Source organism: Microcaecilia unicolor, chromosome 1 (genome assembly GCF_901765095.1).
Source record: "Microcaecilia unicolor chromosome 1, aMicUni1.1, whole genome shotgun sequence".
In the NCBI taxonomy this organism is placed as follows: domain Eukaryota; kingdom Metazoa; phylum Chordata; class Amphibia; order Gymnophiona; family Siphonopidae; genus Microcaecilia; species Microcaecilia unicolor.
Window position 1 is genome coordinate 286,146,963 of NC_044031.1, and position 27,101 is coordinate 286,174,063.

The 27,101-nt window shown below is 48.5% G+C and overlaps 1 protein-coding gene across 4 annotated transcripts in view; it reads left to right on the forward strand.

The window, feature by feature from the left end:
- The window catches only part of ATF7IP (activating transcription factor 7 interacting protein), a 503,125-nt gene that overhangs the window by 381,231 nt on the left and 94,793 nt on the right, over positions 1 to 27,101 (forward strand). The window lies entirely within an intron of this gene.

A 27,101-nucleotide genomic window follows, 5' to 3' on the forward strand; every position in this document is an offset into this window, starting at 1 on the left:
GAGTCCCAGTACAGAGTCCATGGAGAGCCTGTAATTGTGAAGGCCCAACTTCCTCACGATTCCATGGAGGTGAACTCTGGTCTCAGAAGAACCAAGAGTACTAGAGACTATGCCTCGGCGCCCCCTAGTCTAGGACTTAGGTTCTTCTCCCAAAAGAATCCAATCAGGTCGCTATGCTCGCCGCCAAGATCCAAACTTACCAGCTCTACACGAGCATCCACTTTTGGAACTCGGTGAGGCAACTGTCTAGTTTGGTTGAAGCACTTCCTCCGGAACTCACTGAACCTTTTCACCAAGTGGTCAGGCAGCAGAAAGTGTGCCGCAAATTCCTGGCCAGGGGGACTTACGACACATTTGATGTAGCATCCCAAGTAGCTGCAGCTGCTCAGGGTATAGTGGTGCGCAGACTGTCATGGCTGCGTGTCTCTGACCTGGATCATAAGACCCAGCAGCGAATGGCGGATGTTCCTTGCTGAGGGGATAATCTTTTTGAAGAGAAAGTAGAGGACATGGTCGATCAGACCATGATGCTATGGATTCTGTCTCCCGTCGGGCATCTTCTGCTCCCACCTCCTCATCTAGGAGGTTTTTTGGAGGGAGGAGGAGAGTTCCCTATTCCTATAATAGGCGTAGGTATATTACTGCTTCTTGGCAGCCGGTTCAGGCTCAGTCCCAGCATGCGTGTTCTTGTCAACGCCGTGTGCCTAAGGCCCCTAGGGCTCCCCAGCAAAAGCAAGGGACGGGCTTTTGACTGGCTCCAGTGCAGCATAGCCTCAGAAAAAGTGTCCGTGCTGGACGTCTTACTCGTCGGGGGGGGAGGTTGATATTTTTTCACTAAAGGTGGCCTCTTATAACCTCCGACAGGTGGGTTCTTCAAATAGTCCGGTTAGGATACACTCTTAATCTGGTATCCAAGCCTCCAAATTGCCCACCGGGAGCTCAGTCCTTCAGCTCCCAGCACAAGCAGGTACTTTCAGAGGAACTCTCCGCCCTTCTGAAGGCCAATGCGGTTGAACCTGTTCCACCAGGGGAAGAAGGGCTGGGATTCTATTCCAGGTACTTCCTTGTGCAAAAGAAAACAGGGGGGATGTGTCCCATCCTAGATCTAAGGGCCCTGAACAAATTGCTAGTCCGAGAAAAGTTCAGAATGGTTTCCCTAGGCACCCTTCTTCCCATGATTCAGGAAAATGATTGGCTATGCTCTCTGGACTGAAAGGATGCCTATACTCACATCTCGATACTTCCAGCTCACAGGATTGGGAACTCGGCACTTTCAGTACTGTGTACTACCCTTTGGCCTCGCATCTGCGCCCAGGGTCTTCACAAAGTGTGGCAGTTGTCGCAGCATCGCTACGCAGACTGGGAGTGCATGTGTTCCCTTATCTCAACGATTGGCTGGTGAAGAGCACCTCGAAGGCAGGGGCTGTAGAGTCCATGCAGATGATTATTTGACTACTGGAGCTACTGGGGTTTGTAATCAATTATCCCAAGTTCCCCCCTTGTTCCGGTACAGAAATTGGAGTTCATTGGAGCTCAGACACACGGACGTCTCAAGCTTATCTTCCCCAGGCAAGGGCAGACAATCCCATGGCCCTCGTGTCCATGGCTCGAGCATCTCAACAGATCACAGCTCGGCAGATGTTGAGACTCTTGGGACACATGGCCTCCACAGTTCATGTAACTCCCATGGCACGTCTACATATGAGATCAGCTCAGTGAACCCTAGCTTCTCAGTGGTGTCAGGCCACAGGGGATCTAGAGGATGGGATCCATCTCTCCACCGAGTTTTGCAGATCCCTTCAGTGGTGGACCATTCAATCCAATTTAACCTTGGGACGTCCATTCCAAATTCCTCAGCCACAAAAAGTGCTGACGATGAATGCATCCCTGCTGGGGTGGGGAGCTCATGTAGATGGACTTCACACTCAAGGAGCTTGGTCCTTTCAGGAAAAAGATCTTCAGATCAACCTCCTGGAATTACGAGCGATCTGGAACGCTCTCAAGGCTTTCAGAGATCGGCTGTTCAACTAATTCAGACACACAATCGGGTTGCTATGTATTACACCAACAAGCAGGGGGGCACCGGATCTCGCCTTCTGTGTCTGGAAGCCGTCAGGATGTGGCTTTGGGTGCACCATCATGGCATGCTTCTCCAGGCCATGTATCTGGCAGGCGTAAAAACAGTCTGTCCGACAGGTTGAGCAGGATCATGCAATCTCACGAGTGGTCTCTGAACACGAATGTTGTCCTCAAGATCTTCCAAGAGTGGGGCACCCCCTCGAAAGATTTTTGCCATTCAGATCAATCACAAAGTCCCTCAGTTCTGTTCCAGACTTCAGGCCCACGACAAACTAGCGTTGGATGCTTTTCTCCTTCATTGGGGGACAGGCCTTCTGTATGCGTATCCTCCCATACCTCTGGTGGGGAAGACTTTGCTGAAACTACAGCAAGACCATGGAACCATGATTCTGATTGCGCCCTTTTGGCCCCGTCAGATCTGCTTCCCTCTTCTTCTGGAGTTGTCCTCCGAAGAACCACGGAGATTGGAGTGTTTTCCAACCCTCATCACCCAGAACGAGGGGTCGCTCTGCATCCCAACCTCCAGTCTCTGGCTCTCACAGAGGTTAGAGGTTGCCTCCTTGGGTCTTTCAGAGGGTGTCTCCCGAGTCTTGCTTGCTTCCAGGAAAGATTCTACAAAAAAGTGTTACTCTTTTAAATGGAGGAGGTTTGCCGTCTGGTATGATAGCAAGGCCCTAGATCCTGTCTCTTGTCCTACACAGACCCTGCTTGAATACCTTCTACACTTGTCAGAGTTTGGTCTCAAGACCAACTCCATAAGGGTTCACCTCAGTCCAATTAGTGCTTATCATCGGTGTGTAGAGGGTAAGCCTATCTCTGGACAGCCTTTAGTTGTTCGCTTCATGAGAGGTTTGCTTTTATCAAAGCCCCCTGTCAAACCTCCACCAGTGTCATGGGATCTCAACGTTGTACTCACCCAGCTGATGAAAGCTCCTTTTGAGCCACTGAATTCCTGCCATCTGAAGTACTTGACTTGGAAGGTCATTTTCTTGGTGGCTGTTACTTCAGCTCGTAGAGTCAGTGAGCTCCAAGCCCTGGTAGTGCATGCACCTCATATCAAGTTTCATCAAAACAGAGTAGTTTTCCGCACTCACCCTAAGTTCTTGCCAAAGGTGGTGTCGAAGTTCTATCTGAACCAGTTAATTGTCTTGCCAACATTTTTTCCCCGTCCACATACCCGCCCTGGTGAAGACAAGTTGCACACCTTGGACTGTAAGAGAGCATTCACATTTTACTTGGAGCAGACAAAGCCCTATAGACAGTCCGCCCAGCTGTTTGTTTCTTTTAATCCCAACAGAAGGGGAGTTGCCATCGGAAAACGCACTATCTTTAATTGGCTAGCAGATTGCATTTCCTTCACTTATGCCCAAGCTGTGCTGACTCTGGAGGGCCATGTCACAGCTCATAATGTCACAGCCATGGCTGCGTCAGTGGCTCATTTGAAGTCAGCTTCTATTGAAGAGATTTGCAAGGCTGCAACGTGGTTATCAGTCCACACATTCACATCTCACTACTGCCTTCAACAGGATACCCGACGCGACAGTCAGTTTCTGCAGTTGGTGCTGCAGAATCTGTTCGGGGTTTAGAATCCAACTCCACCCTCCTAGGCCGTTACGGGGCCCAATTGACCAGTGTTCATTGTTTTGAGTAGGCCTGGGGGCTAAGGAAACCCCATCAGTGAGAATATTCAGCTTGCTTGTCCTTGGAGAAAATGAAGATACGGAGAATACCTGCTACAGGTATGTATCTTCATTATATTACTCCATTCAAAGCACCCCACCCTCTCCTATTTAGGTTACAGATACATGGGATTGGAAAGAATTCTGTGAGCTATGTTCCTCATGCTTTCTGCACTTGTTTTATGAGGCATTGTGTATTTGACATGATTTGTCTTTCTGCTATGCTAAAATAGACACATCCCCTAGTCATATGTGTTGGTTATATCATCACCAACATGCGGTGGCCTGGCATTGAGGTTAATATAACCAGATAATTTTATAGCCAATTAGAAAATTGTGCTCAACTACATACTTGAAGTCTTAAGAGAAGAATATTGTTTTTATTAAACATTTTTAGTTTGTCAAAATGCATAAATACCAATGCTGAATATATGAGTATGCAGTATGATAGAATGTTTGTTTAGACTTCAGCTGTATAAGTTATTTGATGTTCAGTAATTTGCAGATACTTAGGTGTTGATATCATGTCAAGGCAGACATACCATTGTATTGTCACTTTAACAGCTAACATGTTGCATCTTAGAATAATGCAGTCTAGAATTTTTTTTTGAGTGTTACATCAATTTACCATGGATTGTAACAGTGGTACAGCACTTTAATATATGCACCATAAGCAACTTTAATTAAAAACCTGGATTTTTGCAATCTAATATTCCTTGATGGGTTGTATCCGCCTACTAGCAGGTGGAGATAGAGAACACTGAAAAACCATAGTGCTCTCTTGGACAGCTTGCTCCATCTGCCTTCAGTATTTCTCTATCTCCCAGCAGGTGTGGACGTAGCTTGATCAGCTCCTGGAAAAAATTCTGCCTGGGGTGGCTCCTGTACTTTGCCAGTTGAAGCTGGGGTGTTGTGGCTGATGGTGCCCACTTCGAAGGCATATAGGTTCGCCCTTTCCCTGCCTTACCCATCCCCCTGCCTACCGGAGTACCTCGGTTGCTGCCTGCCTCCAACTTTCCTCACAGCGTTAAAAAAAAAAAAAAAAAAAGGAGTATGCATTGATTCTGCGTAATTATTCTGAGGCTATTTTCAGCGTGCAGCTTGACCAGAGCTCGTTTGACTCGGTCTTTTGAGGTAAGAGTGGTGCCTAGCTCCTCCGGGGAGGTCCCGCAGACGCCGTTCCGAACGGGGTAAGTTTTGGTGCAAAGCCGCCATTTTACTTATATAATTCCATCCAGTTGGGCAATGGCTGCTGAAGGAGTTAAACGCTGCTTCCATTGTGGTAAACGCAGATCAGCAGCGGGGCTCTGTAAGACGTACTCTTTAGACACTAGAGCTGGTACGAGCATAGCGAGTGATGATTCTTCCTGCTCAATGGAGCTGGCAGCGGCACCATTTTGGAAGCGCTGCATATCTGGACCCTCACGGAGGAGTCTGAGTGCAGGGGGACGCCTCGGTCAGAGGCTACCAGAGGAGCTCCTATTCCCGTTACTCTTAATTCGGAGGCGGAGGGTCAGGGTGAGTTTTTCTCCCCTGAGTTTGTGCTTTTAATGCATAAAGCCTACATGCTGAAAAGAGCTCTGCCACAGGTGTCTGACACTGCGCTGCTACCTGGTTTCCCCCTAGGTGTTGATGGCCCGGGGTTGGCTACTTCCCCCGAGCGTTGGAAGGACGCTAAACATAGACAGGTAAATTCCCCATCGGAGAGTGATGCACTTCCCTCTCCTCCCCTCCCCCCCGGTGGTCGGGCTGTGGGGATTCTGAGGGTTCTGGCAGGGCCTCATGGTCTGATGAGCCAGAGGAAGGTGCCGGTTTGCCACCGGATCTGGATGATCCCAATGTGGTTCGGATTTTCCACCGCGACGAGCTGCCAGCGCTCATTTCTGATGCCCTGCAGGATCCTCTCGATTGATGATCCTGCCAAGGGCGAGGCCTCCTCTGGTAATCCTAGGATGGCAAGTACTAAAAAGCCTTTCCTATGCATGACTCCATCCAAGAGCTTATTTTAGCTCAATGGTCTGAACCCGATTGGCTTTTGAAAGTGGCCAGGGCTATGGGTCAGTTTTACCCTCTAAGTGAGGAGCACTTGGCCCCTTTGGGGATGCCTAAAGTGGACACTTTGGTCACGGCGGTGACTAAAAAGACCACCCTCCCTGTAGAGGGAGGGGTTGCCCTGAAAGACATGCAGGACCGGCAGCTTGAATCCGCTCTGAAACGGTTCTTTGAAATATCGGGCCTCGCCTTAAGGGCACCTATTTGCAGTTCCTATGCTGCCTAGGCCTGTCTCTCCTGGTTACAACAGGCAGTGGAGCAGCCCGCGGATGGTGCGGAGTCCCTCGCTGAGGTTGCCCCGCGGATGGAGTCGGCCCTTTCGTTTTTGGCTGATGCCCTTTATGATCTGGCCAGAGCTTCGGCTAAACGGATATCTGTGGCGGTTGCTGCCCGCCGCCTTCTATGGCTACGGCATTGGGCGGCTGACATGGCCTCTAAGCACAGGCTGGTGAGGCTACCCTTTCAGGGCCTCCTGTTATTTGGAGAGGAGCTGGAGAAAATTGTTAAAGACCTGGGGGACCCTAAGCCCAAGCGGTTTCCCGAGGATAGGCCGAGGCCTTCTTCCAAGGGTTCTGTGTGGCCCTCCTCTTCCAGACCTCGCTTCCGTGAAGCTCGCAGGTATCACCCGGGGCGCTCTGCTGGGTTTTCGCAACGTGCCCGCTTTCAGCAGAGGAACTCCTTTAGCTCGGACAAGCGTTCCGCAGCAGCCGGATCAAGGCCTGGAGTTCAGGGGCGGCCCCCTCAATGACGGGGCGCCAGTCCATTCCTCGATTCCTGCAGTAGGAGGGACGCTTTTCCCTCTTTCTCGAGGAATGGATCAAGATTACCTCAGATCAGTGGGTCCTGGACCTGATCAGAGAAGGTTACCAATTGTAATTCAGTGCCCCGGTGAGAGATGTGTTTTTGGAGTCCCGATGCGATACTGCCGTCAAACGGGCGGCGGTAGAGGAGACCTTACAAGTCTTGTTGCACCTCTGAGCGGTGATCTCTGTGCCGAACGCGGCTGCGGTCGCTACTCCATTTACTTTGTGGTGCCTCGAAAAGGTGGGTCTTTCCGACCGATCCTCGACTTAAGGTCAGTCAACGAGGCACTAAGAGTGCGGCATTTTCGCATTGAGTCCCTGCGCTCTGTCATTGCGGCGGTACAGCCAGGAGAGTTTCTCACGTCTCTGGACCTAAAAGAAGCTTACTTGCACATTCCTATTTGGCCCCTGCATCAACGGTTTCTCCGGTTTGCGGTGTTGGGAAAACATTTTCAGTTTCGGGCCTTGCCTTTTGGCCTTGCCACAGCTCCCCACACCTTTCCCAAGGTAATGGTGGTAGTAGCTGCCTTTCTCAAACGAGAGGGTGTCAGGATCTACCCATACCTCGATGACTGGCTCATCGGAGCGAATTCGGCAGACGAAAGTCGTCTGGCCACAGCCAGAGTGGTCACAGTACTGCAGTCTCTAGGCTCAGTCATCAGTATACCCAAAAGTCACCTGACCCCCTCTCAGTCTCTCGAATATTTGGGGGTCCGGTTCGATACGACCTCGGGGTTTGTCTTTCTGCCCGACCAAAGGCAGTGCAAGCTTCAGAATCAGGTCCATCTGCTCCTGTTGATGCCTCGCCCATGAGCTTGGGACTTTGCCCAGCTTCTGGGGTCGATGACGGCCACTTTGGAGGTAGTGCCATGGGCGAGAACGCACTTGAGACCTCTGCAGATTGCCCTGCCTCAACGATGGTCTCCAATGTCCCAGGATTATCAGCGCAGACTAACGTGGCTCCCTGCAGCCCGACTCAGTATGGAGTGGTGGCTCTCCGACAGCATGCTGTGGCGAGGAATGCCGCTGGCGCTTCCCTCTTGGTGCCTGGTGATAACCAATGCCAGCCTGGTCAGCTGGGGAGCACATTGCTTGGGAAGCTATGCCCAGGGTCTGTGGACACCCGTGGAAACGGGGTGGTCCCATCAATCGCTTGGAACTGAAAGCAATATTCCAGGCTCTTCTGGCCTTTCACAAGACTCTGGATGGGCTGGCTGTCAGAGTTCTGTCAGACAACACGACAGCGGTGGCCTACATAAATCGCCAGGGCGGCACCCAGTGCAGAGCACTGGCCGCAGAGGCCGCTCAGATTTGCCTCTGGGCCGAGCTACACCTGCAGCTTCTTTCTGCGGCGCATGTAGCAGGTCAGAGCAACGTGCAAGCCAATTTTCTAAGCAGGCATCAAATCGACCCTGTGGAGTGGGAACTGGCAGACGAAGTGTTTCTTCAGCTCTGTGCCAAATGGGGTACGCCCGTAGCGGATCTTATGGCGTCAAGCGCCAATGCCAAAGTCCCGTGCTTTTTCAGCAGACGGAGAGATCCTTGTTCGGTGGGGTTGGCTGCTATGGCTGAACCCTGGCCCTCGGGCCCTCCTGTATGTGTTCCCTCCTTGGCCCTTGATTGGGCGAGTCCTTCTGCAAATTTAGCTACATCGAGGAGTGGTGATTCTCATTGCCCCGGATTGGCCCAGGCGTCCGTGGTACGCAGACCTCCGGCGGATGCTGGTGGAGGCCCCTCTTCCTTTGCCTCTGGTGCTGAACCTGTTGATGCAGGGACCGGTGACCATGGAGGATCCCTGCCGCTTTGGTCTTACGGCATGGTTCTTGAGAGGGCACAATTGAGAGACAAGGGCTATTCTAACAAAGTCATCTCCACTCTCTTGCAGGCCCGCAAGCAGTCCACCTCAGTTGCTTATGCTCGGATCTGGCGCCAGTTTGAGGTGTGGTGTGTTTCAAAGGCGATCATACCCATGTGGGCTACAGTCTCGCCGATACTGGACTTTTTGCAGGTTGGATTACAAATAGGCTTGGCCTACAATTCCCTGCGAGTGCAAGTGGCAGCATTGGCATGCTTTCGAGGGAAGGTCTCTGGCTGTTCCCTTGCCGCTCATCCGGACGTTGCCCGATTTCTAAGAGGGGCGCTCTGGCTCCGCCCACCAGTGCGGCTGCCGTGTCCGGCTTGGACCCTGGGGCTGGTGTTGAAGGCTCTCCAGTGTTCGCCCTTCGAGCCGCTGAGGCGAGCTTCAGAGAAGGATGTGACTCTAAAGACAGTCTTTTTGGTGGCCATGACCTCGGCGAGACGTGTGTCTGAACTCCAGGCGCTGTCCTGTCGAGACCCTTTTCTGCAATTCTCAGAGTCCAGAGTAACGGTACATACTGTGCCTTCCTTCCTGTCTAAAGTGGTTTCATCGTTTCACCTGAACCAGCCCATTTATCTGCCCTCCTTTTCTAGAGAGGAGTTTCCGGAATCTTTTGGGCAGTTGCATCTTTTGGATGTCTGCAGGGCTCTGTTGCAATATCTGAAGATGTCTAATGCTTTCAGGACTTCTGATCAACTTTTTGTGTTATCATCAGGTCCTCGAAGAGGGTCTCAAGCGTCTAAGGCCACTATAGCCCGTTGGCTCAAGGAAGTCATTTTTTCTGCGTATTTGCTGTCAGGGCGGTCTCCGCCTGACACGTGCAAGGTGCACTCCACGAGAGCGATTTCCCCCTCGTGGGCTGAAACAGGGGCACTCTCTCTTCAAGAGATCTGTAGTGCGGCTACTTGGGCTTCTAAGCTCTCTTTTGTCCAACATTACAGGCTGGATGTTGCAGCGCAGCGGGACGCACATTTTGGAGCGCAGGTGCTTGCTCGCGGAGTTACCTGTTCCCGCCCTAATTAGGGAGTGCTTTTGTACATCCCATCAGTTAATGGATTCATCTGCTGCTGATGACAAGGAAGGGAAAATTAGGTTCTTACCTTGGTAATTTTCTTTCCTTTAGTCACAGCAGATTAATCCATGATCCCTCCCTGTCTGACTCTGTTTTTTGTTCAGTTCTCTCATGCAGATATGTTCCCTCGTTGGGAGGAGTTGCAAAACAGTTTTCAAGATTTCTATATACTGTTCTATCACAGGAGGTTGAGATTGTCCCTCCTTTGTATGGTTATGGTTCCTGTTTTGGGATGTTAGTTCGCTGTGAAGAAAGTTCATGTTATTCTACTTTGAGGATTCACTATGCTTTGGAAGTTTCAAATTCTGAAGGCAGATGGAGGTAGCTGTCCAAGAGGGCACTATGGTTTTTCAGTGTTCTCTATCTCCACCTGCTGGTAGGCAGATACAACCCATCAGTTAATGGATTCATCTGCTGTGACTAAAGGAGAGAAAATTACCAAGGTAAGACCCTAATTTTCCCATCTTTTGTGAGTGTACAGTAAGTGGACCCAGGCAAGTAATACAAAGCATTGTCTTTTGAGCTACTGTTGGTACTGTTGAATTACCATTTTGATTGACTTATTTAATTTATGTATTTGGCCGACTTGATTTAGCACCTTACATAACAGATTCAATTGGTATACAATATTAAAAAGATACGACAATACCTAAGATGTGGGGATGTTGCTTGGGGGAGGGGGGATTTAGGAGCAGGTTAAGCAGAAAAATAATGGTGTTAGAGACACACTTTTACCAGGAAAACGCTGCCACAGTTTTCAGGATCCTGGTTCCAGAAATGCAAAGGTCTTGTTCCCACAAGTCACCTTATACATAGTACACAGACTTAAAAAAAAAAAAAGATATACTACATCCACCTTGAGGCAGTCTGCATGCAGACATTCTCTGGGATGAAGTAGCCTAATGCAGTGGTTCCCAGTCAGGTTTTCAGTATATCTACAGTGAATATTTATGAGATAGATTTGCATGCAGTGGTGGCAGTGCATGCAAATCTATTTTGTGAATATTCATTGTGGCTGTCCTGAAAACCTGTCTGGCTAGGGTGCCTCTGGGACCAGGTTTGGGAACCACTGTCCTAATGGTTAATGTAGTGATCTGAGAACCTGGGGGACCGAATTTGATTCCCTTTGCTGTTGTCGGGTTCTCGAGGGCCTTTGCATTCTGTCAGGTCCTTGAGGCAGAACCAGAATACGTGAGCCCTTGGACCACTGCCGAGGAACGGCAGCGGCATGCAAGACCACCCTGGAACTGGATACACAGAAGGACAGGGCTGGACCTCTGGACTGGAGTCGGGACTGAGGCAGCCAACTGGAACCGGCAGAACAGGAACAGTTTCACCTGCACTTGGCCCCGTTCCCATGGAGTTGAGCTCCAGCGTGCGGGGGCCGACAGGACTTGCAGGAGGAGGCCGGTACTGGAGATCTAGAGGATCCACCCTGGGTCAGGGAACACGAGGAAGCTAGACTACTAGACTCAGACTGAAAGCTGCTGCGCTGCCCCTAGCAAGGAACACAAGACAGACCAGGGAGACAAGACGAACAGAAGCGCAACAGGAGCAAGGACAAGGGCACACAGCAAGCTAGGCAGAACGGGGTACCGGGAATACTCACAGGGTAAACCCAGTAGCTAGGTAGAGGCAGGTTACAGGATAAGCACCCAGGAAATACACGCTAGCTAGACAGAGACAGGATTCAGGATGAGCACTCAGGATATACAAGCAAGGTTCAGGATATACCCTCAGGATATACAAGCAGGGTTCAGGATAGGCACTCAGGGTAAACGCCCTAGCTAGGCAGAGGCAGGGTTCAGGATAACCCCTAGGGTAAACGCCCTAGCTAGGCAGAAGCAGGGTTCGACAGGAACCGGCAGAGGTCAGGGCTGGCAGCAAGCGAGGAAACTCAGGAACAAGCAGGAGTCAAACTCGTCAGGCAAACTGAAGGAGAACCAGGAACTAACGGAGTCTAGGGCTGGCAGCAGGCAGAAGAGTATATCGGGGTTCAGGCAATAGAGTCAGGCAGCAAGCAGAGAGTATCGGGGTTCAGGCAATAGTCAGAGGAAGGCAGCAAGCAGAGAATATCGGGGTTCAGGCAATAGAGACAGGCAGCAGACGATAGAATACACCAGGAACTAGCAGAGTCAGGCTGAAGCTACAGACTCCCACCACAAACCGAGGGAGAGTGACTGAAGGCTTCAGAGCCAAACACAGAGCAAGGGAGTAGAAGAACTAGGGTTACCATATGGCTCCAGAAAAAGGAGGACGGATTGAGCCAGCCGGGTTTTACTTCCATTGCTTTTCATTGAAAGTAATGGAAGTAAAACCCGGCTGGCTCAATTACTTCCATTGAAAGCACTGGAAGTAAAACCCGGCTGGCTCAATCCGTCCTCCTTTTTCTGGAGCCATATGGTAACCCTAAGAAGAACAAGCAGTCCACAGACACAGAGTAGCAGGGCAGAGCCCCCCACGGAAGGCCTAGCAGTCCACAGACACAAACAGAAGGGCAGAGCCCACAGACACAAAGAGAAGCTGGGCCAGAACCCAGAGAAAGGCTAAGCAGTAGTGCAGCAGAACACTAACTAACCTGACCTGGCCTAAAGGCATAACACCATGTAAAGGCCCTGAATGCTAGCACAGCACTTCCTTATGAAGGCCCTTACTGATGATGTCACCTGCGCAGGATAGGAGCAGGAAACACACTCACACCAAGGGAAGGCTGGGTACACATAGGAAGTGAACACACAGGAAAGACAAGCAGGAGCCATCTTGGAAGCTGGCACAGAGTAGGCGGCAGCCATCTTAGATGCTGGCTCCCCGGAGAGGCATAGCCCACAAAGGTGAGGTCTAGTGAAGTAATCAGCACACAGAGCCAGAGACAAAACTAACAGAGACAGACAGAAGCCAGCACAGAGGCTGGTCCCCAGAAACAAGGTAAGGCTGAGGGTGGTCACGGCCACAGACATGACAGTAGTTCTTAGTGACCCAAGGTAAATTACAGCCTTCCATTGCCCCAGATACAGACTTTAACCGCCTGTTTACAAAGCCACACTAGCGGCCACCGGTGCGATCATGCTGACACAGCCCATTCACTTTGAATAGGCTGTGTTGGCATTTCAGCGTGGCTTTGTAAACAGCGGGTTAGATTGTAAGCCCACTAAGGATATAGAAAGTAACTGCATATAATATATGCCAGCTTTGGTTGTACCACAGGAAGGTGGTATATCAAATCTATGACGCTTTACTTTGTGTGTTTTTATTAAATACATGTGTATACTCGTGCATTTATTGCTGGAGCAGCAGTGCCCTACTGGTGGTCATTATGAGTCTACTTTCTAGGGCCCTGTATTTCCTTTATAGGCACCTTTATGGACTTTTCTCATAGGTGCCCAGCGATAAAATTGGCCCATAATATCATTCTGAGAAATAAGATTCAATCTGTATAAGTACAATGATGTATATGATATATAAAGAAATTGTTTTAAAAAAGTCAAAATGGTGAATCAAAATGTGTTATGTGCTTTGTTGAGATGTATTTGTATATATGAATTGTGCTATATTGTGTGTTGATGTATTTTGATGCTTTATTTATTGTATTCTTATGTTTTGTGAACTACTTTGGGTTGGAGTATGTATTTAAAAAAAAAAAGGCAATATATAATTACAACTCGCTGTGTGTCCTAGACCAGTCCAGATGTACAGGTTGTATCCATAGGAGCTCTCCTTGTATCCTGCAGATGTCTAGTCTTTTCTTGATTGGGCTGTGGAGTTGGTGCACCAAATCTTTGACTCCAACTTCTCTGTTTTTCTACTGTCTGATCCTTACTGAGTCCTACTATGTATAGTAAATCTATGAGAAATTTGATTAATTACAGAAACAGGATATTTCTTTATGTACAAAATTAGTGCTAATGGACCACAAAATATATTTATTTGAAGGCTGAACACAGAACTTGAAAAAAAAATGCTGTCAAATGAAAATTTATTTTGAAGTTGGAGTCAATTGTGCACATTTCGTTGTCAACAATCGATAGAGTCTCTGACTTCTGTAGTTGTGGAGCTGAACCAGTGTCAGCAAGCATCATCTTGGCAGATGTTGAGAATGTTGGCCCACATGACTTCCACAGTCCATGTAACTGCCATGGCACATCTCAGTCCTCTCTTCCCAGTGGTTGCAGGCCAGAGGTAACCTTCAGGATGTCGCCTCACACAGTTTCACAAAGGGAGTCCCTGTCATGGTGACTAATTCAGGACGATCTGACCAGGTGTACTTTTCCAAGTTCCTCAGATTCAGAAAATTCTAAAATATGTATACAATTTGGGATGGGGAGCTAATGTAGATTGGCTTAACACCCAGGGTCTGTGATCTGTTTCAGAGAAAGTTCTACCAGATAAATCTTCTGGAAGAAAGAGTGATCTGGAACACATTAAAGACATTCAGAGATTGATTGGAGAACCAAATTATTAACACTGTGCAAAATTGTGCAGAGGTGTCACAACTGTCAGGAATGGTGAGCCCTTGGACCAAAGCCGGAGCTTTGGCAGACAAATTACTGGGGCTGGCACAGGCAGGAATTACAACAGACTGGACTAGGATAAACTAACAGACTCAACAAGGCAGGACAGAGGTAACTAAACACATTGGACAACACAAGAACCGGATCCAGACGAGGCAAGGAAAAGAAGACAAAGGGCCAGAACTGGAACCCAGACAGGACAAGGCAAGACTCTGAACTGGATTATAACTAGGACTGGGACCCAGAAATGGAAATGCAAGACAAGGCAAAACACAGAAGTAGATTAAAACGGGGTCCAGAAAAGGGCAGGACAAGGCAAGGACTGGATCCGGACAGGACTAGACTGAAAGAAACAAGACAAAGCACAACTAGACAGGCAAGACGCAGGGACAGAATTCAGGATTCTCAAACAGGTTTCAGGATTCTCGAACAGGCTTGGTTGGAACAGGATTCAGGTTCTCGAATGGGCTGGGCTGGAACAGGATTCAGGATTCTCGAACAGCCTGGGCTAGAACAGGATTCAGGATTCTCGAACGGGCTGGGCTGGAACAGGATTCAGGATTCTCGAACGGGCTCAGCTGGAACAGGATTCAGGATTCTCGAACGGGCTCGGCTGGAACAGGATACTGGAACGGGCTCGGCTCAGCTGGACAGGATACTGGAATGGGCTCGGCTTAGCAGGGAACAGGGACAGAACTAGCTCAAACACATAACAGCGTACGTCTAGTAGCGCTATAGAAATGATAAGTAGTAGTAGGAACAGAACTTGGCAGAAACAGAGCTCAAGAGCCAGGAAGCAAACATAGCAGACTAAGGGAAGACAAACAAAGAAGCAATGTGCTTACCAGCACTCACAGCTAGAAAGGGAAAGGCCAGGCAGACTGAGAGGCAGCAGGCACAGGTGTATAACGGTGAAGTAATCAGGGGAGATGCTGGCTTCTACAGACTCTCAGAATTAACAGACAAAAACTACACACACAGGAAACAGAACAGGGAAAACAGAAACAGAGATTGGCTTACACACAGAGCTTAACTATAGCAAGAGTCAAAAGCAGGGCTAGACTAAAAGCAGGAGCCAAGGGTAGAGTCAAACAGATACAGACACCAAGGGCAGGGTATGGCTGTAGAGCCAGGCTTTCAGGATCAAGGTACAAAAGCAAACACACAGAAACAAAGCAAAGCATTGAAACACAAGACTCAAAGAAACACAGAACAGACCTTCATAAGCAAGATTCTCAGGAACAAAGCCAAGCAGGGAAATGATCTAAACAGGAACAGAAGATTAAGAGACCTCTTGCAAAGGCAACGTAGGAAAGCTCCCTGTGTCCTTATAAAGGAGTAGGCTGATGATGTCACAAGTAGGAAATGAAGCAGAAGCAGGGACACCAAAGCGAGGCATGGCTTCAAGGACACCAAAGCAAGGCTTGGCTAACAGGAAGAACAACAGGAAATGAAGCAGAAGCAGGGAGACCAAAGCAAGGCTTGGTTTACAGGAAGAACAACAATAGGAAAAAAGGCAGACTGGAGAGGTCACAGAGCTAGATACAGAGAAACAGTAGGTCTGAACATAAGGGCATGGCCACAACCATGACAAGAGGTAACTAGTGTAATAATCAGGTAAATCTATACAAGCACTTTTGAACACTAGTCAATCATAAGCTTATCAAGACTATCGTGATGTTTCACTTTTGCAAGGAGAAAACCCTCAGAACCCTATTGTATTTGCCCAAATCCTAAGTTTACAATGGCAAGACTTTTATGCCGTTGTTAAGTTTCTATCATTGGGAAAAACTCCTTGTATTTGCTTTATTGCTTTTTAACGTATTTAACTCAATCGTCTTTCAAAATGTCTCTCAAAACGTCTGTCTACTTCTTAAGTTATAATTAGACTCTATACATCAGCGCCAGAAAAAATCAACAGCACTTTGCTTAAAGTCCGACGGGGCTGCTGTTTCACCTGTGTGGCTTCTTCAGGAACGTGCGTGTTTAATATGGCATTCTCATCCCAGCCCCCTCTTTTCCTTAATCCTGAGCGTCTTCTCATTCTCTCCTGCTACTGTGCTTGTGCTTATGTATGCTGCCGGCCACAGGACCCGGGTTATCGCGGTAACATGTTAACTCTTTGCCGCCACAAATCCTCTTCCTGCCACTTCCCCTTCCATGGTGGAAATAGGAAGTTCTTTGCACAGGAGGAGGCCGGACAGGCAGGAAGAAAGAAGGACATGTGGTGGCAGAGAAAACGAGTTAGCGCAGTGGGACCCAGCTGGCATACAGAAGAGACGCCACGAGACCAATGCAGCCTTCTGCCTGCCACTGGAAGCCTTGTGAACACAGCGGCAGCGCCGGGCCCCACTTGGAGGCTGGGCCCTGGGAATTTTGTTCCCCCCCCCCCCCCCCCCCCCATGGTTGATTACTTCTGCTCTAGAGGGTCATTGCACAGCTGACAGTGTCAAAACCATGATGTTAGTAACCCACTTGAGATCGGCCTCCACAGATGAAGTTTGCAGAGCTGTGACATAGACTTTGTTCCACACAGTCATATCTCTACAGATTGGAACAGAACTTCAAGATGGATCCCTTTAATGTCTAGAATCCAACTCTACCTACCTAGGCCCATTTTCGTTCTATTCCAGGTTGCCTTTATTTAAAAAAAAAAAAAAAAAGAGAGTGAGTGAGTTATTTCATGTGCAGTAGTATATTTCCCAGGTCGGTCCTGGAGTACCCCCTTGTAAGTCAGACTTTCAAGATATCCACGGTGCATATGTAAACTTGATTTGCATACACAGCTTCCATTATATTCAAATTTCTTACATGCATCTTTATTGTGGATATCCTGAAAACCTGACTAGCAAGGGGGGTACTCCAGGACTAACTTGGGAAACATTGTTGCATGGCATTGCCTGTTGCAGGCTTAGCTATGTTTTCCTGTTTTTGTAAAGGGGAGCCTGGTAGCTAGGGATTCCCAGATGTAAGAATATTTTCATCCTGCTTGTCCTTGGAGAAAATAGTTGCACACCTGTAGCAGATGTTCTCTGAGGGCAGTAGGATGAATATTCTTACTCACGCACCACCTCCCCTTGGAATTGAATTCCGTTTATTGTATATGATAGACTGACCAGGTCCTGAAGCATGTGCATGTGCAGTGAGATGCTTCTAGACACTTCTATCACAATTGCTAAGAAGCACTTCCCATGCAAGTTCTATCGTATGACTTCACCCAGGAGTAAGAATACTCATCCTGCTGCTCTTGAAGAACACCTGTTACTGGTGAGTAACTTTGTTGTCCCTGGAGCCTCTATATGAGTGCTGACTGCAAAACAATCCAGGACCTGACTACCACCTACCTTTTGGGGAAAAACAAAAAGTAACATTTAGTGGTATCTTGCAAACCCACAGTTTCTGGGTACAAGCAGTCATCTTGGGTGACCGCCTGCAGCAAGCCCAATTTCTAACTCTTTACCAGAGCAGACCGGCTGCTTGCCTATGTTGCTGATTTTTAAAGAAAGGTCCTGTCAGTAGAAAGGGGTCTCTCATAGTCTGATAGGAATACCTGGGAGCAGGATTTTATTCGCCTCAGAATTTGGGAGGACTTTCCTTTTTATTTAAACCTGTTGTGGGAGCTCACAGAGTGAGGGTGTTCTTTCTGCTTCCAACTTTAGATTACCCGGTGCCATAGCAAGCGAAGGATCCAAGCTCCTCTGGATATTGCTCAGTCAAGATTTGCAGTCTGCTCAGCCTCTAATATTTTAGAGTTGAATCCTGGTGTCCCTTCTGTAGCCTCACTCTAATGGAGAATAGAGCTTTCTTTCGTTAATCCCTACGCGCTGGGGTTCTTGACCATTGCAATATTTTTCTTTCTGGACCCTACCTTGGTGAGGGGACCTACCAAGCCTGTGGGATCTTCTCTTTTAATCAAGCCATTTGGGTTCTGAATTAAGTGCAGTGAGCTGCTCCACAAGCAGTCCTGCACTCTATTTTTGGTACTTAAATTAGTAGGGAACAGTTAATCTGCCTAAGGGAGATGATAAATTCTAGCAATATTCATAGAGACTACCATTCCAGGGGAAAGGGGTCTGTTTCCTTGTGGATTTTATGCTGCTTATTCCAGGAATAACCAGTGGATTTTCCCAAGTCCATCTTAATAATGGTTTGTGGACTTTTCTTTCAGGAACTTGTCTAAATATTTTTAAACCCTGTTAAACTAACTACTTTTGCAACATTCTTTGGCATCGAATTCCAGAGTTTAATTACACATTGAGGGGTCCTTTTATTAAGGCACGCTAATCATTAGTGTGCACTAAATGATAAGACTCTCATATGAATATAATGGGCATTTTAGTATATAGCACATGCCAATTGTTAGCGTGTTCTAAATCCATTAGCACACCTTAGTAAAAGGACCCCTGAGTGAATAAATATTTTGTCTGATTTCTTTTAAATTTACTGTTTAGCTTCATTTCGTGCCTTCTGGTCCTTGTATTGAATTAGTAGATGTGCCTTTTGTATCCTTCCACAATTGCCCTTCATATTTGAGTATTGCCTTGGCTATCTCTTTATTGTGTTTACTTACAAAGACTTTAATTTCTTTTTCTATTTACTGTTTTCCCCACATGCTAAATAGGATAGGGTCTTCTGCATTAGTCAGCCTATTTCTTTTGTAAGTGCATCTAAACAAATCTGAATATAAATAAGCAGGAAACTTCCAGCATAAACTTCCTGCAGCCCTTCACACCTCCCCTAACTCTGTGTCATTGAATGTTCCCTGATTTCTGTTGGCCCAGTGGTTCTTGTTTTTTCTAACCTAGAAAAAGGACAATTTGATTCAAAAATGTAGTTTATTTAGGGCTGAGAACTATGTACGTGAGAGATGAGTGTAGTCACATTCCCCTGGGTTTAAAACTTACCAGGGATCCACCAAACCTAAACCTCCTCATCAGGGCTGCCAAGAGACTGAATTAGGGCAGGGCTGCTGCCGCCAGACCCCCCCCCCCCCCTCCCCAGATTGTTGCTGCAACAAGATTGAAATACCTTGGCTGGCGGGGATCCCGAGGCCCCGCCAGCAGCAGACAACTTCCTCCAGCGCTGACTGCCTGCCCCTGAAGCTGCTTTTCCTCGGGGCATGCTCGGTTTCCAAAACCAAGCATGCACGTGAGAGGAAAGGCAGCCGCTCAGCAATGGGCAGAAGAGCAGCACTGGAGGAAGCTCCGGGTCCTCCCCAGCCTCCAAGGGGGGCCCAGTGCTGGAGTTTTCTCTCTCCTTCCCCTGTTGGGACGCGATCACTTGGGTCCTGTCAGAAGAGAGACCTCGGTGCCGGATCCCCCTTAGAGGCCTAGGCCCAGGGAATTTTACCCCCTTCCCTGCCTACCCCTTTTGGCAGCCCTGCTCTATACAGTGCTGAGAAAAGATTTCTGACTCTGTTGGTACCTGCTGTGTATTCACTGATCTATTTACATTGGGGTTATTAACTGTATCAAAGTCCCTTGCCATTAATATTGGGAGATCTGAACAGAGCATATTGTTTCTGTATGGTATTTAAAAAAAAAAAAAAAAGTAAGATAATGTGAATTCAGTACATATTGACTCCCTTAAACTGTTTAACAATAATGAAACACTTCCCAGGATCCCTTTTTTAATATATAATCCAACCCAAAGTTGTTCACAAAACAAACAAATACAATAAAATAATGCATAAAAAAATCAACACACAATATCAAAACTCAGTTTATATATACTAATTATTACATCTCTAAGCCAAACACAAATATAATATATAATAAAATATAATTTGATTCATCATTTTGGATATTTTTAAATCAAACTTTGTACCTGGGTCAATGGATAGTTAAGTGACTTACCCAAAGTCACAGGGAGCTGCGGAGGGAATCAAACCTGGTTATCCAGGTTCTTAGATTGCTGCACTAACCATTAGGCTACTCCTTCACTAATTGCTGATAGTACTTTGACATTGAGCATCTTCACCTAAAGAATAGCAGCTCCCATTCTTCTTTCCCCCCAATGAAACATGCACTACTCCCACCCAATCATAAGAACATAAGAATGGCCATACTGGGTCAGATCAATTGTCTATCTAGCCCAGTATCCTGCGTCCAGCAGTGTCCAAGCCAAGTCACAAGTGCCTGGCAGAAACCCAATTAGTAGCTTTAGTATTTGGTGTTTTCCGAGAATAAGCAGGATACTGAAATCCTCACCACATGGGTGAACATCATCTGATGGAGCCTGGCATGAAAAGTTTACTCCAGTACTGATATATAGAAATTTTGAGCCATTTCAGCCACACACATATGCCATTTCCAGCCTGCCACTGTCACATAGGACCATACCTGTCTCATGTTTTGCCAAATATTTGGTGTATAAGTTGTGTGAGCTCCTGTCACTGTCATGATGGTACGCTACCTGATAGTTCTCCTAGTTTGTTTTTTCTGGCATTTTTCAAATTCGCTTTAATTTTTATGTCAGTTCAGTATAGGTCTTTTAGGTCTTCAGCTCCCATTCAGGTTTCTTTTTCATCACTGAGTTGTCTAACTTCACTATGGCTGTTTTTCCTGATGAAAAAAGTCCAAACAGCACCATGTCTGTCACAGATACACAGTTGGTGCCTGCAATGCTTGGGGCCTGACCGTGAGCGCGCTCATTGTATACTGTGTTCACAGATGTCAAGGAGGGGGATTTGTGGCTGAGAAACAGCACAAAAGGATTTTTGGGTAGACAAGTCAAGTCCATCTACATCAGCATTAGTCACCTTGGGTCCCAGAGCAGCAACAGACTCTGAGGATGCATAGACATTTACAGTTGTCTCTCGATCACCCTTGACATCAAGTGTCTATAGATGTCATCTTCATTGGCATTGCTGGTTGCCAAGCAGAGACTGGAATGCATCAACATCGCATCTTTTCAGAGACTGGTCCTGAGAGCATTCTCCCAGTACCTTTGATGTGATGGTTTTGGAGTTGGTGTCAAACACAGCGAAGATGGCAATGAAAGAATGCAGAGTCAATAATGGTGCTGTTAATACTTTAATCAGAACAAGGTGTGACTTAACACAGACCTGTGTTCCGGCCAACTGACCTGCAGCAGGAGTCTGTAAAATATAAAATACGCAAGTACATATATATAATGGTAATTCAATATACAGAAAATACAAAATTGAGAATTAAAATAGTCTGTATATTTTATTTATATATTGAGTTTGGATTTATCCCATAGCTGCTTTGATAGTAGCTCAGTGAGTTATACTCGGGTACACTAGGTATTCCCCTGTCCCCATAGGGCTTACATCAGTGGTTGTCCAACTTTTTGTGGTTGTGATCCCCTGGAGGTGTAGAATAGTGATGCATCTATGGGGAGCCTTCTCAGTTTGTGAACCCAAACACAGGTTTTGTGACCCCATTTAGGATCCTGACCTACAGTTTGGGAAGCTCTGGCTAACAATTTAATGTTTTACCTAAGTTCAAGACAAGATGGAAGTCCTAGTTCTTTGTACATATTAAAATTTATAGGCATTTCTTTGGTGAGATGGTAGGTTTCCAAATAACTATTCATAAGAAGTTAAGATAGAAGGTGATTTCTTTCCAAATAGTCTGCTGGGTTTAAATGGTGGTTTTGGGAAAACTTAGTGTGCAGTTATTTATTTGCTGTGGATGGAGCCTTCTTGTCAGACAGTAAGTGTTTAATTTTGTTGAAGTGTGGCTGATGTAATATGTTGCTTGTGATGGTTTTTATTAGAGCTGTACCGAATAATGCATTTTACTATTCGGCCAAATACGAATATCGAATACTAGTAATGGTGATTATTTGCTTAACATAACAAATAATAAAAGAAGCAATGTGAAATCGGAGAGCAAGTGTTTATTTCAGTAGGATTTAGCACAGTAGAGCCCCAGATTATTTGTATTCGATTATAATCACTATTCGGCCGCATACAAATATTGTATTCGGGGCCAAATAGAATTGAATTCAATTATTTGGTTCAACCGTAGTTTTTATATTGTACTATCTGTAATTAAACTTTATTTAAAATTTTCGTTGGTATTCCAAAAGCTAAACTACAGAGAGACTAAGTTTGTATGAATAATGTATAATATATTTTCTGAGGACAAGCAGATAATATCCCTCTCACATGTAGGTGATGTCAGCCACATCGCTCAGTGTGGAGAACTTTAATAGTGTATATGCCTTTAAGAGCACGCGCGAGTGCTTCCTTCCTGCCTGCTGTCAGAGCACAGGACCAGCAGTCTCTTCTCATCTGCTGTGAGGAGAGAATGCACTGTCCGCAGCTCCTCACAGTGTCTGGTGATGGAAACACGTTTCAGCTTTTTCAATGCCTTCTCTGCAATATTTTTCTCTCTTATTTTGTTTTCCATTCGGTGTATTTTGTCTGCCTTTATTGTTTGTCAGGTTCCCCCCCACCCCACACACACACACACACTCACTTTTAAGTTTCCTTGTTTTTTCATGCTCTTTAGGCCCTCTTAGGCATGAACTTTGGTCAGGAGTTTTTCCCTATCTTTTTTTTTTTTTTTTTCTGGTACTTGCCCCTTTTTGAGGTCACCATTGAGTTGTTTGATTTGGCCACGGCTGTTTTTCCTTCCATGTCATCGAAAGTTCCCAGTAGCTTCAAGTGCTGTGCTGAGTGCAGTCGGACCATCCCTAGCAAGGACACACATTCTTGGTGTCTCCAGTGTTTGGGGCCAGAACATAACCCTGCCAGCTGTATTCTTTGCCTGCATATTGTAATAATCGTCCCCTGTAGCAATCCGTCTTGGGGGGGGGAGGGGGGGGGGTGGTAGGCTCCATTCAGCAGTCCAAATCAAAGCCTTCCAGACAACACAGCTTTTAGTTCAAACCAGTTTATTCCTCCTCCTCCACAAAATTCAATTCAAAGGGTTAATGTCCCATGCAGTTCCAAAACATAGCAAAAGAAAAACTCTCCATTTAAATCCAAGTTCTCCCAGTTCCAACCTCCTGGGTTTCAATTTTGAAAGTCTTTCCTCTTGAGGGTTACAGGATGGCAGTACACCTCCCACAAACAACAAAGAGAGTCCAATTCTCCCGTAAAAAACAACAGAAAAAACAAAAGAACGGAAGAGTTCAAAAGAACCAGACTCAAAAATATGAAAAGCCAAATTTATTGCACAAGACCCTACACGGTCCGTGTTTCGGCCAAAGAGGCCTTCCTCAGGGGTCTAAAAAACAAAACATACAATACATCATAAAACTTAATAAATACATACATATAGGTTTAAAATAAAAGATAAAAGATCAATGATAAACCGCAAAGATGATATATCATCTGGGGTGCCACTGTAATAATCGTCCCCTGTAGCAATCCCTCTAGGGGGTGGTAGGCTCCCTTCAGCAGTCCAAAACAAAGCCTTCCAGACAACACAGCTTTTAGTTCAAACCAGTTTATTCCTCCTCCACAAAACTCAATTCAAAGGGTTAATGTCCCATGCAGTTCCAAAACATAGCAAAAGAAAAACTCTCCATTTAAATCCAAGTTCTCCCAGTTCCAACCTCCTGGGTTTCAATTTTAAAAGTCTTTCCTCTTGAGGGTTACAGGATGGCAGTACACCTCCCACAACACAGCTACTTGACTCCTGTGACCACCCACTGCATTCAATCCCTGCAACCCTGCCCCAGAGTACAATTACAGTCCATGTCAATTGGTTCCTCCAAACGTGATGAGCTGAGCCCTCCTGACTCTCCTTCCTCCAAGCACTCCATTAACTCTGCTTCTCTGCTAGTTTGTTGGTTAGAGCCTTCCCCTTCCTCCCAGGTGGGAGGAATCTTGTACTGATTTCTGACCCAAGGGAATTGAGCTTTGTCATCGCGGCTCCCTCAGCTCCCCCTTCTGGCTCTTGTCTTCCATAGCAGCTGCTCTTTCCAGTCCTTACCTCCCTCCCTTCCACGTGGTGTCCCTAACGGGTTTTGGAACCTACCACCCCAATTCCTTCTCTCAGGGTCTTGTGGGGAGGGGAATGTATTCTCCGAGGACAAGCAGGCTGCTTGTTCTCACGACTGGGTGACGTCCGCGGCAGCCCCCACCAACCGGAAGAAGCTTCGCGGGCGGTCCGCACACAGGGCACGCCCACCGCGCATGCGCGGCCGTCTTCCCGCCCGTGCGTGACCGTTCCCGCCAGTCTTTTCTTTTCCGCGCCTGAGGAGAGTCGTGCCGTCGCCGCTCTCCCTTCGCAGCCCCGGAAAGACCGTCGCGTTTACGCAATTTTGTTCAGTTTCGTTTAGGTTTTTGGTTACCGCGTGCCCCAGTTTCTTTTCTTAAAAAAAAAAAGAGCACGCGCTCCTTTTTCCCTCGTTTCTAGCGAGGGCGTCGCCTTGTGGCCGCGCGATCGATTTATTTTTTCGAGGTGTGATTTCCGCCACCATCGACGACTTTAACTTCGCCGACGCGATTTTTCCGTCGATGTCCTCGAAGGTCCCGAGTGGATTTAAGAAGTGTGGTCGGTGCGGCCGGCCGATCTCGCAGTCCGAGACCCACGCTTGGTGCCTCCAGTGCCTCGGGCCGGTGCACAATATCAAGTCGTGTTCCCTGTGTCTCGGTCTCCGGAAACGGACTCAGGTTGCGAGGCAAGTTCTGCGGGATCGTCTTTTTGGAACTTGCGCCGGCCCCTCGACGTCGACTTCGACGGCATCGGTATCGACGCCCGGTCCTTCGGTACCGGTATCGATGCCCGAAAAATCGGCATCGATGGCATCGACCCCAGGAGAACAGGTCCCGTCGGCCCGCCGGTCCTCCGGTGAGGGTAGAGGTGAGAGACCGCGTGGGCAGTCGGCCCCGGTCACTCCTTCAGCCCGTGGCCCTCGGGACCGAACCCTGTCTGACCCGGTTCCTCGGGACCGAGGGGGATCGACCTCCTCCTCCTCCATACCACCCGGCACCGGTGACGGGCACCGTAAGAAGGCAAAGAAGCACCGTCACCGGTCGCCCTCGACGCATCCGGCTCTCGGTACCGGAGAGGAGTCGACGCCGAAGCGTCCGCGTCGAGAGGAGAGGTCCCCCTCGGTGGTGGAGGTACCGCCACGTCAGGGTCCCAGCACTTCGGTGCAGTCTCCTGGACCCGAGCAGCTTCCGGCACCGATGCCTCTACCGGCCCCCACGTCTTTCCCGACAGCGGGCCTGGACGAGTGCCTCCGAGCCATCCTTCCGGGGATCCTGGAAGGGCTGATGCGCCAGGCTGTGCCGGCGCCGGGGGTGCTTGCGCCCTCGGCGCCGATGACTGTGGCGCCGGCGAGCTCTAGCCCGGTGCCGAGGTCGTCGACGCCGCCGCCGCTTGCGGCGCCGGTCTCGACCGCCACACAGGTGGAGTCCCCGTCGATGGAGGGAGCTTCGTCCCCGCCGGCGCGGAAGTCCACCGCTCGACGACACCGAGGCCTTGGTGCCTCGACGTCGAGCCGGGCCCGGTTCCGGACTCAGCTACATGAGCTCATGTCCGATACCGAGGAAGAGGCCTCGTGGGGGGAAGAGGAGGACCCCAGATATTTCTCCTCAGAGGAGTCTGCGGGTCTCCCCTAGGACCCCACGCCTTCACCAGAGAGAAAGCTCTCGCCCCCTGAGAGTCTCTCTTTTGCCTCCTTTGTGCGGGATATGTCTATTTGCATTCCCTTTCCCGTGGTCTCTGTGGATGAGCCGAGGGCTGAGATGCTCGAGGTCCTCGACTATCCATCACCACCTAGAGAGTCCACCACGGTACCGCTGCACAATGTCCTCAAGGAGACACTGCTTCGGAACTGGATGCGACCATTATCTAATCCCACCATCCCCAAGAAAGCAGAGTCCCAGTACAGGATCCACTCGGACCCAGAGTTAATGCGGCCACAATTGCCCCATGACTCGGCGGTCGTGGATTGTGCTCTCAAGAGGGCACGGAGTTCGAGGGATACTGCCTCGACGCCCCCGGGGCGGGAGTCTCGCACTCTGGACTCGTTTGGGAGGAAGGCCTACCAATCCTCCATGCTCGTGACCCGCATCCAGTCATACCAGCTCTATACGAGCATCCACATGCGGAACAATGTGAAGCAACTGGCGGACCTGGTCGATAAGCTCCCGCCGGAGCAGTCCAGGCCTTATCAGGAGGTGGTCAGGCAGCTGAAGGCGTGCAGAAAGTTCCTGTCCAGGGGTATCTATGACACCTGTGACGTGGCATCTCGTGCTGCGGCCCAAGGTATAGTGATGCGCAGGCTCTCATGGCTGCGTGCCTCTGACCTGGACAACCGCACCCAGCAGAGACTGGCCGACGTCCCTTGCCGGGGGGATAATATTTTTGGTGAGAAGGTCGAGCAGCTGGTGGACCAACTGCATCAGCGGGAAACCGCCCTCGACAAGCTCTCCCACCGGGCGCCTTCAGCATCCACCTCAGCAGGTGGACGTTTTTCCCGGGCCCGGCAGGCTGCACCCTATTCCTTTGCAAGGCATAGGTACACCCAGCCGGCCCGAAGGCCTCGCCAGGCACAGGGACAGCCCCAGCGCGCTCGTTCTCGTCAACAGCGTGCGCCTAAGCAGCCCCCTGCGCCTCCACAGCAAAAGCCGGGGACGGGCTTTTGACTGGATCCACGGGAACATAGCCGCCATCAAAGTGTCCGTACCGGACGATCTGCCGGTCGGAGGGAGGTTAAAATTTTTTCACCAAAGGTGGCCTCTCATAACCTCCGACCAGTGGGTTCTCCAAATAGTGCGGTGCGGATACGCCCTGAATTTGGCCTGCCTGCCACCAAATTGTCCTCCGGGAGCTCAATCCTTCAGCTCCCATCACAAGCAGGTACTTGCAGAGGAACTCTCCGCCCTTCTCAGCGGCAATGCGGTCGAGCCCGTACCACCCGGGCAGGAAGGGCAGGGATTCTATTCCAGGTACTTCCTTGTGGAAAAGAAAACAGGGGGGATGCGTCCCATCCTAGACCTGAGAGGCCTGAACAAATTCCTGGTCAAAGAAAAGTTCAGGATGCTTTCCTTGGGCACCCTTCTGCCAATGATTCAGAAAAACGATTGGCTATGTTCCCTGGATTTAAAGGATGCAT